Source organism: Lissotriton vulgaris, chromosome 1_1 (genome assembly GCF_964263255.1).
Source record: "Lissotriton vulgaris chromosome 1_1, aLisVul1.2, whole genome shotgun sequence".
Taxonomy (NCBI): Eukaryota; Metazoa; Chordata; class Amphibia; order Caudata; family Salamandridae; genus Lissotriton; species Lissotriton vulgaris.
Window position 1 is genome coordinate 594920683 of NC_141685.1, and position 12393 is coordinate 594933075.

Sequence of the window (12393 nt, forward strand, 5' to 3'; positions counted from 1 at the left end):
AATATATGTGTTTTGTGAGAACTGACATACATGTGCAGACATACCGTGCTGAGGGCCATACTGACTTTAAAGGCTGCGTACCCAAGATATAGGTATGAGACAGAGGCTAAGGACCTATCACGAGAGAAACTAGTATATCCAGAGCAAAAGGACTATAAAACTTTGGAGCATTCCACTCACTGAAGGCAGATTGTCCTAAATAAAATAGGAGAATCAGAATGACAAACAGAAATGTTGGTGTATAAGGTTTGTATTGGGCCTGTCTCTCCACTGTCATCAGTGCAGCTCTCAGCCTTACAATAATCAATGTTTTGATACAGATACCACATCTTTTTTTAAGTTTAATAGGCTTTATTGAGTCATAAAATATCAATACAACATAGGCCTAAAGTATGACAATGTAGAGGATAGCTTGTAAGCAAAATTATGGTAGGTGTTAGACCTGGCACCTTGGCGTGAGTCTCCCTTCCACTTTTTGCTGATGTGCCTCAGATGTTTTGCTGGTGTTAGCTGCTCAGGGCACTGCGCCATGGCCAACCCTTCCAGCAGTGCACGTGCTCTCCATGTAAAGTGCACCTGTGATTGATTTCCATGATTGGCTCATTTGATTTACTGTCAGTCCCCAGTAAAGTGCACCAGCAGGGTCAGGGCTTGTAAATACAAATACTGCTAGTGGGCCCGGCTGGTTGCGCCACCCACCGAAGTAGCCTTTTAAAATGTGTCTAAGGTCTGCCATTGCAGAACATGCGTGCAGTCTGGTATTGTCATGCTGGCTGGTCAAGTGCACACACGTGCCAGCCTCTAAACCTTTCCTTTACTTCATGTGAGTCACCCCTATGGTAGGCTCTAGGGCAGGGTGCATTGTAAGCATAAGGTAGGACAAACCCTGATGTTTGTGGCATGTCCTAATACTGAATTACAGCCCTTTTTGTTTTTCATTAGTGTAAGGCTACCTACTCTCCATAGGCCAGAATGGGCTGCTGGAATTATTACACTATATAATCCCAACAGACTCAGGGAGCATGGTAGAAAGTGAAGTTTAGTATGCCTGAACTCAAAATAATATAATAAAATACTTCTTTTAGTAAAGTTTATTTTAATATCCTGTGTTTGCAAATGCTACTTTTAGAAAGTTAGCATTTGCTTGCCTAACCATTTCAGCCGCCTCTGCCAGGATGTGCATCTGCTGTCTGGGTTGTGTGAGTGACAGGGCTGGGGATGACAGGTGGTGAATAGAGGGATTACACCAGAGTGGGTGGTGGGAGTGCCCCATGACTCTGAATAGGGTTGTGCTCTGCCACCACAATGCTGGCTCCACCTCCTGCGGAGCGACTGATGACTCTGCCCGACACCTGGCCCAGGAAGAGGGAGGACTGTCAACAGAATGCTCCTGACTGTACTTGTCATTTCAATGCTGGCTCCACCTCCTGCGGAGCGTCTGCTGTCCCTGCCCCTCACACTGAAAGGAGAAGCCAGGAACAGCAAAACAGAGTGCTCCAAAACTGAAATGGACTATGCAAAGCCCCCCCTCCCCGGCCTGAAAGAACAAAAGAAACTATCTATAAATGTAGGAGCCCTGCTCCTAACAAATCAGATCCAGTTTTCCCACAACGAACCTCTGCCCAACTAGAAGGACCAAGAAGAAGCTGAAGGACTGGCCTGCAGTGTGCCTTGCTGAGGAAGGACAGGAGAAGACCAAAGAGGACTTTGTTTTGCTGTGCTGAAAATCATCTCCAAGGGATTGACTGAGCTGGCCACCTGAATGGAACCCCAGGAACAGTGGGTTCCTTGTGTCTTTGCTCGTCTTGTGGATTGAGCCGTGTGTTCCTCCCGCCGGAGCTGGGACTGCACTCCCTCACCCCCTCCTAGGGCCGTGGCACTCGGGAGCTGGCCTGCCTTTCTGCCAGTTGAGAGCCCCACTCGTGTAGAGCCACTCTCTGCCCCTCGGGTCAGGCCGCCTGCTCCTCTGCCACCCCGCCCGCTATTGGAGTGTGCCAGAGTGCTCTCTCGCCCTTCCTGCTGGAATCCCTCTTGTGAGCGCGATCTACGCCTGGACGGCCGCCCGTACGCCTGGACGTACCGGGCCACCCCGCTTTTCCTCCAAGTAGTAATACAGGCCGCGCTGCCCCTCTGAAATGACCCCCAGTACAGTTCGTACTGGAGGTCGTGGGCTGCGACTGCTTGTTGGAACCAGCCCGCTGATCAGAGAGACCCGGAGATACGCTGGTGCCACGAAGCGCACTAACAGCGTACGACTCGTCCCCTGCCAAAAAGGACGACTAAAAACTGTACGTCGCGCACTCCCAGGTACCGTATTTTACCAACTTGCTGCAACGGGCTCGGGCCCCGCAATGTTCCTATTTCCCCGTTAACCTTGTGCGCCTGTATTTGTTTCGATACGCTTTTGCCTGCCAGCCCGGTACGCCGCCTGCGTGAGGCGCGTACCCTGGCCGGAGCCTTCAAATTCGTCCCGGAGTATGAGATGAGTTGCACAAGATTAGTACGACTCGTACCCCTCAGTAGAAACAACGCGTACCGAGGCGCTACGAAGCGCACAACCCTCAAGAACCTTGTACCAGCGCCTGGAAATAGTGCCATGAGAGTGGTGGAACTATTGTTAAGGTGATTGGAACCAGATGGAAGCAGCCTAAGCATTTTTCTGAAATCTAAAGCAACACTTACCATTTTGAAATCTTGTGCCCCCCATTTTAAAACATTATAGAAGGTCTTGTGATAATTTTACCTGCCTGCATATATTTTTACAAGAGAGTATGTATTTTCATAGAATTACCGCCTGGTGTCTATTTGTGGGGGGAATCAGTGTATTTGCTGTGTATGATTACAAATGCTTAACTGACACATCGCCCTGAAGTTTAGCCTTGACTGCTCGTGCCACGCAACCTAAAGGGTGAGCAGGGGTTATTCTAAAGAGATAGTTCCCTTGCCCTGATTAGAGGAGATGGTCCCTGTGCCAACCAGAGACCCCCAATTCTAACATTGGTGGCAGCAGTGGGATTTTCGAATTTGCATTTGTGATTAATGTACAGTAAATTATTGATCACCACATAGTGAGAGCAGAGCTATAACGCAGCCACAGATTTCTGTTTTTTAAATTTTGCTGAGAGATCTCCAATAGTTGAAGTCATGCCTGGCTCACTCCCTGCTGGAAGAGACCCTCCATAATCTCTGGAATAGATGAAGTAGATTGGGAACACCGGGAACTGGAGGGCAGTTGAGAGGCTACTGTCAGAAGTTCAGAGTTGCCTACAAAGGATGCAAAAAGAAAGCCCATTACATCAAGGCGCTGAGAGCCTGGAAGGAGTCAAGGGAGCCACAGAATGCAATGGTAATAGAACCACCAGAAGGCGTTGTGGATTTCAGCAGAGTCCTGTCGCCAGAGGAGCTGGCAGACAGGGCAGCAACCAGGGCACATGAAGTGCAGATGGCAAAATTAAATGGACAAATGGCCTTCAGAAACTAAACCAGGCAATTCAGGCAACTTGCTGAGGCAAATCTGGAAGCCAGCCAGGAAGAGATGAAGCAGTGGTACAACCAGAATGCCACTCTGGTAGAGCTTCAACCTGGACAAAAGGTGTGGGTCTTGGCCCTAGTGGAGCCTTGTGCACTTCAGGATAAGTGGACAGGTCCATTTGAGGTTGTGGAGCGCAAGAGTCCTGTCACATACTTGGTGGACTTGCTGTCTCCCAGGAACCCTTTGAGGGTCATACATGTTAACTGCCTTAAGCCCCACTTGGAGAGGTCCGAAGTGGGCATGCTCTTAGCAACTGATGATGGGATGGAAGAGGAGACCGAGCCTCTTCCTGACCTCTTGGTAGCATCGGAGCGAGATGGGTCAGTGGATGGAGTTAACCTCTCACCCACCCTGACGCCTGAACAACAGGATTACTGCCGCCAATTGCTGGGGCAGTTTCCAGATCTGTTCTCTCTGGTTCCTGGTATCACAGATTGGTGCGTCCATGATGTGGATACAGGAGACCGCTTACCTGTAAAGCACAAGGCTTACAGAGTAACTGACAGGGTCAGAGCCTGCATCAAGGAGGAGGTCTCCAAAATGCTTGCTCTAGGGGTGGTTGAGTCCTCCAGCAGTCCTTGGGGCAGCTCAGTGGTCTTGGTCCCAAAGGCTGCAGCGCCGGGAGCCACACCTGAACTACGGTTCTGTGTGGACTACAGAGGACTCAATTCAGGCACCAAGACTGACGCGCACCCCATCCCCAGAGCTGATGAACTCATCGATCGGTTAGGGGCTGCCCAGTTCCTCAGCATGTTTGATTTAACTTATGTGTACTGGCAGACCGCCTTGACTGATGGGGCCAAAGAGAGGTCAGCATTCTCCAAACCAGATGGGCATTTCCAGTTCGGGGCTATGCCCTTTGGGATGAAGAATGCCCCTGCCACCTTCCAGAGATTGGTCAACCAGGTGTTGCCTGGACTGGCTGAGTACAGCTCTGCCTACCTGGATGACATTGCAGTGTTCAGCAGCACATGGGAAGAACACTTGCAACACCTCTGGGAAGTGTTGATGGCACTGCGCAAGGCAGGCCTCATGATCAAGGCAAGCAAGTATCAGATCGGGCAAGATTCAGTGGTGTACTTGGGACACCAAGTGGGGAGCGGAAAGGTGGCGCCCCTACACCCAAGATTGAGACCATCCTGGCTTGGGAGCCCCCCAAAACCCAAACTTCAGTGAGAGCCTTCCTGGGTCTCTCAGGGTACTACAGGAGGTTTGTCAAGGGGTATGGCAGCATTGTTGCACCCTTGACAGAGCTGACTTCTAAGAAGCAGCCCAGGAAAGTGATCTGGAGGACTGACAACTGTCAGAAAGCTTTTGACACCCTGAAGACTGCCATGTGCACGGCGCCCGTGCTCCTGGCTCCTGACCTCTCCAAGGAATTCCTAGTGCAGACAGAAGCTTCAGAGCATGGTGTAGGGACTGTACTCTCACAGATGACTGAGGAGGGCTGGGACCAACCTGTAGCCTTCATCAGTAGGTGGTTACTTCCCCGGGACAAAGGTGGAGTGCAATTGATCGAGAAGCATTTACTGTGGTCTGGGCATTGAAGAAGCTAAGACCCTACTTGTTTGGGTCTCACTTCCGGGTTCAGACAGACCACAGGCCCCTCAGATGGTTGATGCAAATGAGGGGTGAGAACCCAAAACTGTTGAGGTGGTCCATTTCCCTACAAGTGATGGACTTCACGGTGGAACATCTCCCTGGCACAGATCACGCCAATGCTGACGGTCTGTCCAGATTTTTCCGGCTAAGTGATGAGGAACTCCCTGGGGTAGGGTAGTTCTCCCCACATTTCAGCTGGAGGGAACACGTGTTAGACCTAGCACCTTGGCGTGAGTCTCCTTTCCACTTTTTGCTAATGTGCCTCAGATGTTTTGCTGGTGTTAGCTGCTCAGGGCACTGCGCCACGGCCAACCCGTGCCGCAGTGCAAGTGCTCCCCATGTAAAGTGTACCTATGATTGATTTCCATGATTGGCTCATTTGATTTACTGTCAGTCCCCAGTAAAGTGCACCAGGAGTGCCATGGCTTGTAAATACAAATACTGCTAGTGGGCCTGCAGCGCTGGTTGCGCCACCCACAGAAGCAGCCTTTTAAAATGTGTCTAAGGTCTGCCATTGCAGAACCTGCGTGCAGTCTGGTACTGTCATGCTGGCTAAGGGAAAGTGCACACACTTGCCAGCCTCTAAACCTTCCCTTTACTTTGTGTGAGTCACCCCTATGGTAGGCCCTAGGGCAGGGTGCATTGTAAGCATAAGGTAGGACAAGCCCTGATGTGTGTGGCATGTCCTAATCGTGAATTACAGCCCTTTTCCTTTTTTCACTATTGTAAGGCTACCTACTCTCCATAGGCCAGAATGGGCTGCTGGAATTATTACACTATATAATCCCAACAGACTCGGGGAGCATGGTACAAAGTCAGTTTTAGTATGCCTGAACTCAGAATAATAAAATACTTCTTTTAGTAAAGTTTATTTCAATATCCTGTGTTTGCAAATGCTACTTTTAAAAAGTTAGCTTTTGCTTGCCTAACCATTTCAGCCCGCCTCGGCCAGGATGTGTATCTGCTGTCTGGGTTGTGTGAGTGACAAGGCTGGGGATGACAGGTGGTGAATAGAGGGATTACACCAGAGTGGGAGGTGGGAGTGCCCCTTGACTCTTAATAGGGCTGTGCTCTGCCACCACAATGCTGGCTCCACCTCCTGCGGAGCGACTGATGACTCTGCCCGACACCTGGCCCAGGAAGAGGGAGGACTGTCAACAGAGTGCTCCTGACTGTACTTGTCATTTCAATGCTGGCTCCACCTCCTGCGGAGCGTCTGCTGTCCCTGCCCCTCACACTGAAAGGAGAAGCCAGGAACAGCAAAACAGAGTGCTCCAAAACTGAAATGGACTATGTAAAGGCCCCCCTGGCCTGAAAGAACAAAATAAACTGGCTATAAATGTAGGAGTCCTGCTCCTAACAAATCAGATTCAGTTTTCCCACAACGAACCTCTGCCCAACTAGAAGGACCAAGAAGAAGCTGAAGGACTGGCCTGCAGTGTGCCTTGCTGAGAAAGGAGAGGAGAAGACCAAAGAGGACTTTGTTTTGCTGTGCTGAAAATCATCTCCAAGGGCATGACTGAGCTTTCCCCTGAACGGAACCCCAGGAACAGTGGGTTCCTTGTGTCTTCGCTCTTATCCAGTATTTGGGTGTCTTTCATAGATTCACATGCCTGAATCATTCCCCGTCGTCGAGACGGGAGCCTCCGGTACATAAAAAAGTAATGTCCTAAGACATACATAAAGAGAATAGGTCTAAGGGTCTCACCTTAGTAACCTATCTAGGTCCTTATGCAGGAAGGACCAAATAGAGTAGGCTCCAGGGTCCCACCTTGGTAGCCTATCTGTATCCTTTTGTAAAAAAGGACCAAAGTAAAAGGAACAACCAATCAGCTACTACCTCCCTCTAGAACCTTCCTGTGAGGAGCCTCAGTCTCTCAGATTTTCTACCGCACGTTGTGCTAGGGAGTCTCCACCTGGGTTCTCCTCAGGAATCTTGGATTTTCATCAAAACTTTACAGTTTTTCGACTTTCTTTGCTATGGCAGATAGCAAAAAGAGAAGACTTTTTCGACCCTGTGCCTCCTGTGGCAAGTTGAGGCTTCACGTGGACGACGAACATGAGACCTGCCTATACTGTCTCTATCCTCACCACCAGTCCATAGACTGCAGGATTTGCCGTAAATTCTCCCACAAGACCCAGAAAGACCGGGAAGGGAGACTTCTAATTTGGCTGAACAGGCTTAAGGACAAACCAGAAGGCGACCTGGTTTCTGAAGGTGAGAGCATGTCTGGCGCCTCACAGTTTTCATTGAAGAGGCCTAGGGCTTCCTCGCCTGGCCCCTCAGACGCCCCTCCTAAGAAGTCCAAAAGGTCTTCAGAGGGCAAGCCTGCCGTGTCTAGCAAGGACCTTCCTGTCCCCAGGAAGCCACCACTGCTTACTACGACGACGGCGCCATCGGCGACCACCTCATCGCTGAAAACCGTCTCCACGTCGACGACGACAGTGTCGACGACGACGGCATCGTCGGCGTCTTCATCGTCGACGAGAACAACACCCTCATCGTCGATGGGTAGACCGCTTTCATCCTCCGCTCCGTTGCTGACTAGGAGCGCACCGTCGACGACACGACCGTCGACGAAGACGTCGACGCCGACACCGCCGACGAAAGCCACACCGTCGACGAAGCCGTCGACAAAGCCACCGTCGACGAAGAGCACTCCGTTGACGACGGTGCCGACGACGAAGCAGCCGACGGCGGAAAAGTTATCAAAGGCAAAATCACCGTCGACGAGAGCGTCGTCGACGGACACACCGTCGACGAAGACTACAGTGCAACCGATGACGAGAGCTCCTTGATGAAGCCATCGTCACAGGCGTCGACGGCGACTGGTGTCTGGAAGGAGTCTGAGCTCCTATCACATGCTATGGACGCCCAAACGTCCCATGTTACCATCAAGATTACCAAAATACCGATTACACCGGAAACGACATCACCTACTAAGGTCCAGCAGCTAACGCCATCCTGCTTCTTACAGGACCAAGACATGGAGGAGGAAATGTTTACCCAGGCCACTAGCCCTTCAGACCTGATTGTCAAGTGCCAAAGTACTGACGAAGAGCAGGAGGTTGAAGAACCTGTGACTCCAGTGGTAAATACCCAGGTTCACACTCAAGTGACTCCAATGGTGTGCCTGCCAGCCTCCTTAGTTTCAGACTTGCGTTTCCTCATTCAGGACTACAAAGAGCGGTTTCCTCAAAAGGCCACTCCTGTTGTTCCGCCAACCCCGCAGCCAGCTGTGTCCGTTCCTGAGCCCGTGCCACGGCATAAGCCCCCTCCACTGGTTCTTCCTAGGACACAGGACCCAGCACAAGACCCCATCTCGTCCGATGACGAGGGAAGGGAACATGAAGAAGGGGAAGTCCGAGACGACGATACAGACGTGGACGCTGACCAAGACTACGTCACTCACTCTCCAGCCTCTCCGGAGCCACAATCTTCTGAGTCTCCGCCCGCAGATATTGGAGGTTTCCATAACCTCATGGAAAGGGCAGCCAAAAGGTTCCATATGTCCATGGAAACACAGGAAACTGACTGTTTCCTTTATGATTTTAAGGAGCCAACGAAGAAAACAACAAGATCGATCCCGATCATTGATTACCTATTAAAACAGGGCAAACAACTCATGCAGTCTCCAGCTTCCCTGCAGGTAGTCGTACCCAGACTGGACAAGAAATATAAAGCTACGTCGTCGGCTCCAGCATGCCTCACGGGTCACCCCAAGGCGGACTCTGTGGTCACCCAGGCGGCGCAGAAGAATTCGCGCAACCCTGCTTCCCCTTTATCAACGCCACCCGATAAAGAAGGCAGGAAGCTGGATGCTGTCGGAAAGCGTGTTTCCACTACGTCTGCGACGACGGTGAAAATCGCCAACTCCATTGCCCTTCTCGGACGTTACAACCGTCAACTCTGGGAGGACATCGCGCCCTACCTTGCTGACCTTCCAGAAGATCTGAAAGCGGAAGCACACACGCTCCTCCTCGAGGGCCAAACTTCGGCTTCCGAACTAATCGACTGTGCCATTGACGTGGCCATGACTGGCTTCAGACAGCTGGCAGGCGCCGCTGTCCTAAGACGCCAAGGCTGGCTTAAGGCCACCTCCTTCAGACAGGAGATCCAAACCAAAATTCTTGATATGCCTTATGACAGCGATCATCTTTTCGGCGAGAAGATTGACGAAGCCCTCATCGCAATCAAGAAGGACACCGACACAGCCAGGGCCCTAGGTACTCTACAATCTCGCAATCAGTCCTTTCGTACCAAAAGAGGAAGAGGACAATCCTCCTATAGAGGCTCTTATCAAAACAAGTCCTCCTACTCATACTCACAGGGCAAATACGCAGTTTCAACAGCGCCAAAACCAGTCGGGACGTCAGACCTCCTTCAACAAATCGTCCTACAGAGGAAAAGGACAGAAGAGACCCGCAGGCAATCGCCAATGACTCTACCAATTGGCCAGCCCCTCCACCATCACATTCTTTGCGACTTGGAGGAAAACTTTCTTTTTACCTACAAAATTGGCGGCAAATAACAACGGACCGGTGGGTTCTACAACTCCTTCAATTCGGCCACTCTCTGGAATTCCTCTCAAATCCCCCACAGACACCACCTGTCAAGCGCCCTCACAGACACCTACGGCTGCTTCTCCAAGAACTAGCTTCCATGCTTTAGAAGGGCGCAATAGAAAAAGTTCCACACGCCCAAGAGGGGGAGGGATTCTATTCCCACTTCTTCCTAATTCACAAAAAGGGAAAGAAATGGCGACCGATCCTCGACCTGAGAGCTCTCAATGTGTTCTTAAAGAAACAGTTGTTCCGTAAGGTCACACTACAAGAGATCCTGGGACTTCTGGAAAAAGGCGACTACATGACATCACTAGACCTACAGGACGCCTATTACCACATCCCTATCCTCAAGGGTCACAGGAAGTACCTCAGATTTGCAGTCGCAGGCGTACACTACCAATTCCGCGTCCTCCCCTTCGGCCTCAAATCTGCCCCCGGATCTTTACGAAATGCCTTTCCCCTGTCGCAGCCTTTCTTCGCCAGCAGGGACACCAGGTCTTCCCTTACCTGGACGACTGGCTGGTAAAGGCTCCGTCGAGAGAAGCCGCAGCCGCATCTTCCAGCGCCTGTCTGCATCTTTTCCGCCGACTAGGCTTGACCCTCAACAAAGAAAAGTCAACTTTAACACCAACCAAAGTCATCACTTTCCTTGGAGCGACCCTGGACACGGAATGCACAAAAGCCTTCCCATCACAGGAGAGAAAGTCGAAACTTATCTCCTTGGCCAAGTCAGTGGCATCCAAAATGACTCTGACCGTCCGTATCTTCAAATCGCTCCTCGGCATGATGTCGTCATGCATCCTGCTCATCCCGCACTGTCGTCTAAAAATGCGTCCCCTTCAGGAACAACTGACAAAACAGTGGACACAAGCTGCGGGATCCTTCGAGGACCGCATACGAGTCACCCAACCTATGATCAACAACCTACAATGGTGGAGATCAACCAAACACCTGTCGCAAGGGCTGCCGTTCCTGCTTCCGGCGCAACCACATATCATCACCACGGACGCATCCTTGGAAGGCTGGGGTGCAGTCCTGCAAGAACTACAGACCAACGGAAAATGGACGCCACAGGAATACAAACTCCACATCAACATTCTGGAGCTAAGGGCAGTTTTCCTGGCGCTCCAATCGTTCCTCCCGCGCATCCGAAACTCCCCAGTGCTAGTCAGGACGGACAACACCACGACGATGCACTACCTGAACAAACAGGGAGGGACGCGCTCTCTCTCTCTCTCTCTCTCGAGAATCACAGAGAGTCTGGAACTGGCTTCTCCAACATGGCATAACACTCAAAGCCGAATACGTTCCGGGCAAAGACAACGTCCTAGCGGACGCCCTGAGCAGAGAACAGTCTCTATCCCACGAATGGGAGTTGGATGCGGGAGCAATGGACTACATCTATGAAGTGGGGGGCACCACAGATAGACCTCTTCGCCACCAGGGAGAACGCCAAATGCCCAAGCTTCGCAAGCAGGCTTCCCCAACCAGGAACACTAGGGAATGCATTTTCCATAGCTTGGCAGAACGTGTTTGCTTACGCCTTTCCGCCATTCCCACTGATACCCAGAGTAATCAGGAAGATGAAATCGGAGCCCTGCACCCTGATCCTCATCGCCCCGTCCTGGCCGAGGCAGCACTGGTACACGGAACTTCATCGTCTATCTGTCCATCCGCCTCTTCGCCTACACAGTCACCCGACCCTGCTCACGATGTCTCACGGACAGGTTCTCCACCCGAACCTGGGCCCTCTGAAATTGTCAGCCAGGAGTGCAGGGATGTCCTGGCCAACGCTAGAGCTGACAGCACTAAAAAGACCTATACTCTCAAATGGAAACGTTTCTGTGTCTGGTGTGCGAAGGAAGGTCTGCACCCTTTCCATGTCACCCCCCAACAACTCCTGCCATACCTCTTACACCTGGCGCACTCCGGACTGGCCCATGCGTCTATCAAGGTCCACCTGGCAGCAATTTCTAGGTTCACTCGAACTTCTAGGGGCCCTTCCCTGTGGGCGGACAGGCTCATCAAACAATTCCTAAAGGGCCTTTTTAGGTCCTTCCCTAGACCAAAACCTGTCCCTCCAACATGGCAACTCAACGTAGTTCTTCACCAGTTGATGAAGCATCCCTTCGAGCCTATCAACAAATCGGATATCAAATTCCTGTCGTGGAAGACAGCCCTCTTACTGGCACTAACCTCGGCCAGAAGGGTGGGTGAATTGCAAGCCCTCTCCATCCAGGACCCTTTCTTACAATTCAAAGAGGACAGAGTCATCCTGCGTACTAACCCACGATTCATACCCAAAGTCCCATCGGACTTCCATTTAAATGAGCCCGTGGTTCTTAAATCGTTCTTTCCGAACCCATCTACTTCGGCTGAGAAATCATTGCACTCTTTGGACCTTCAGAGATGCCTCAAATTCTATCTCGACAGAACAAGACAATTCAGAAAGTCATCCCAACTCTTTGTCGCATTCAGCAGACCTAGAAAGGGCATGCCCTTAACAAAACAAAGTATATCAAGATGGATCTCTTCAGCTATAACTCTCTGCCATGAGAAGGCGGGGCGACCTCTGGACTCACGGGCCAAAGCCCACTCCACCAGAGCCATGTCTACGTCTGCGGCACTGTTTGCTGGAGTGCCACTCCTGGACATCTGTAGAGCGGCGACCTGGAAGTCCCCGCATACCTTCA

General features: G+C 51.2%; 1 protein-coding gene across 1 annotated transcript in view; it reads left to right on the plus strand.

Annotated features, from left to right (window-relative positions):
* DNAI3 (dynein axonemal intermediate chain 3) overlaps positions 1 to 12393 on the plus strand; it is a 1122635-nt gene that overhangs the window by 215876 nt on the left and 894366 nt on the right. The gene's annotated exons all lie outside the window — the stretch shown is intronic.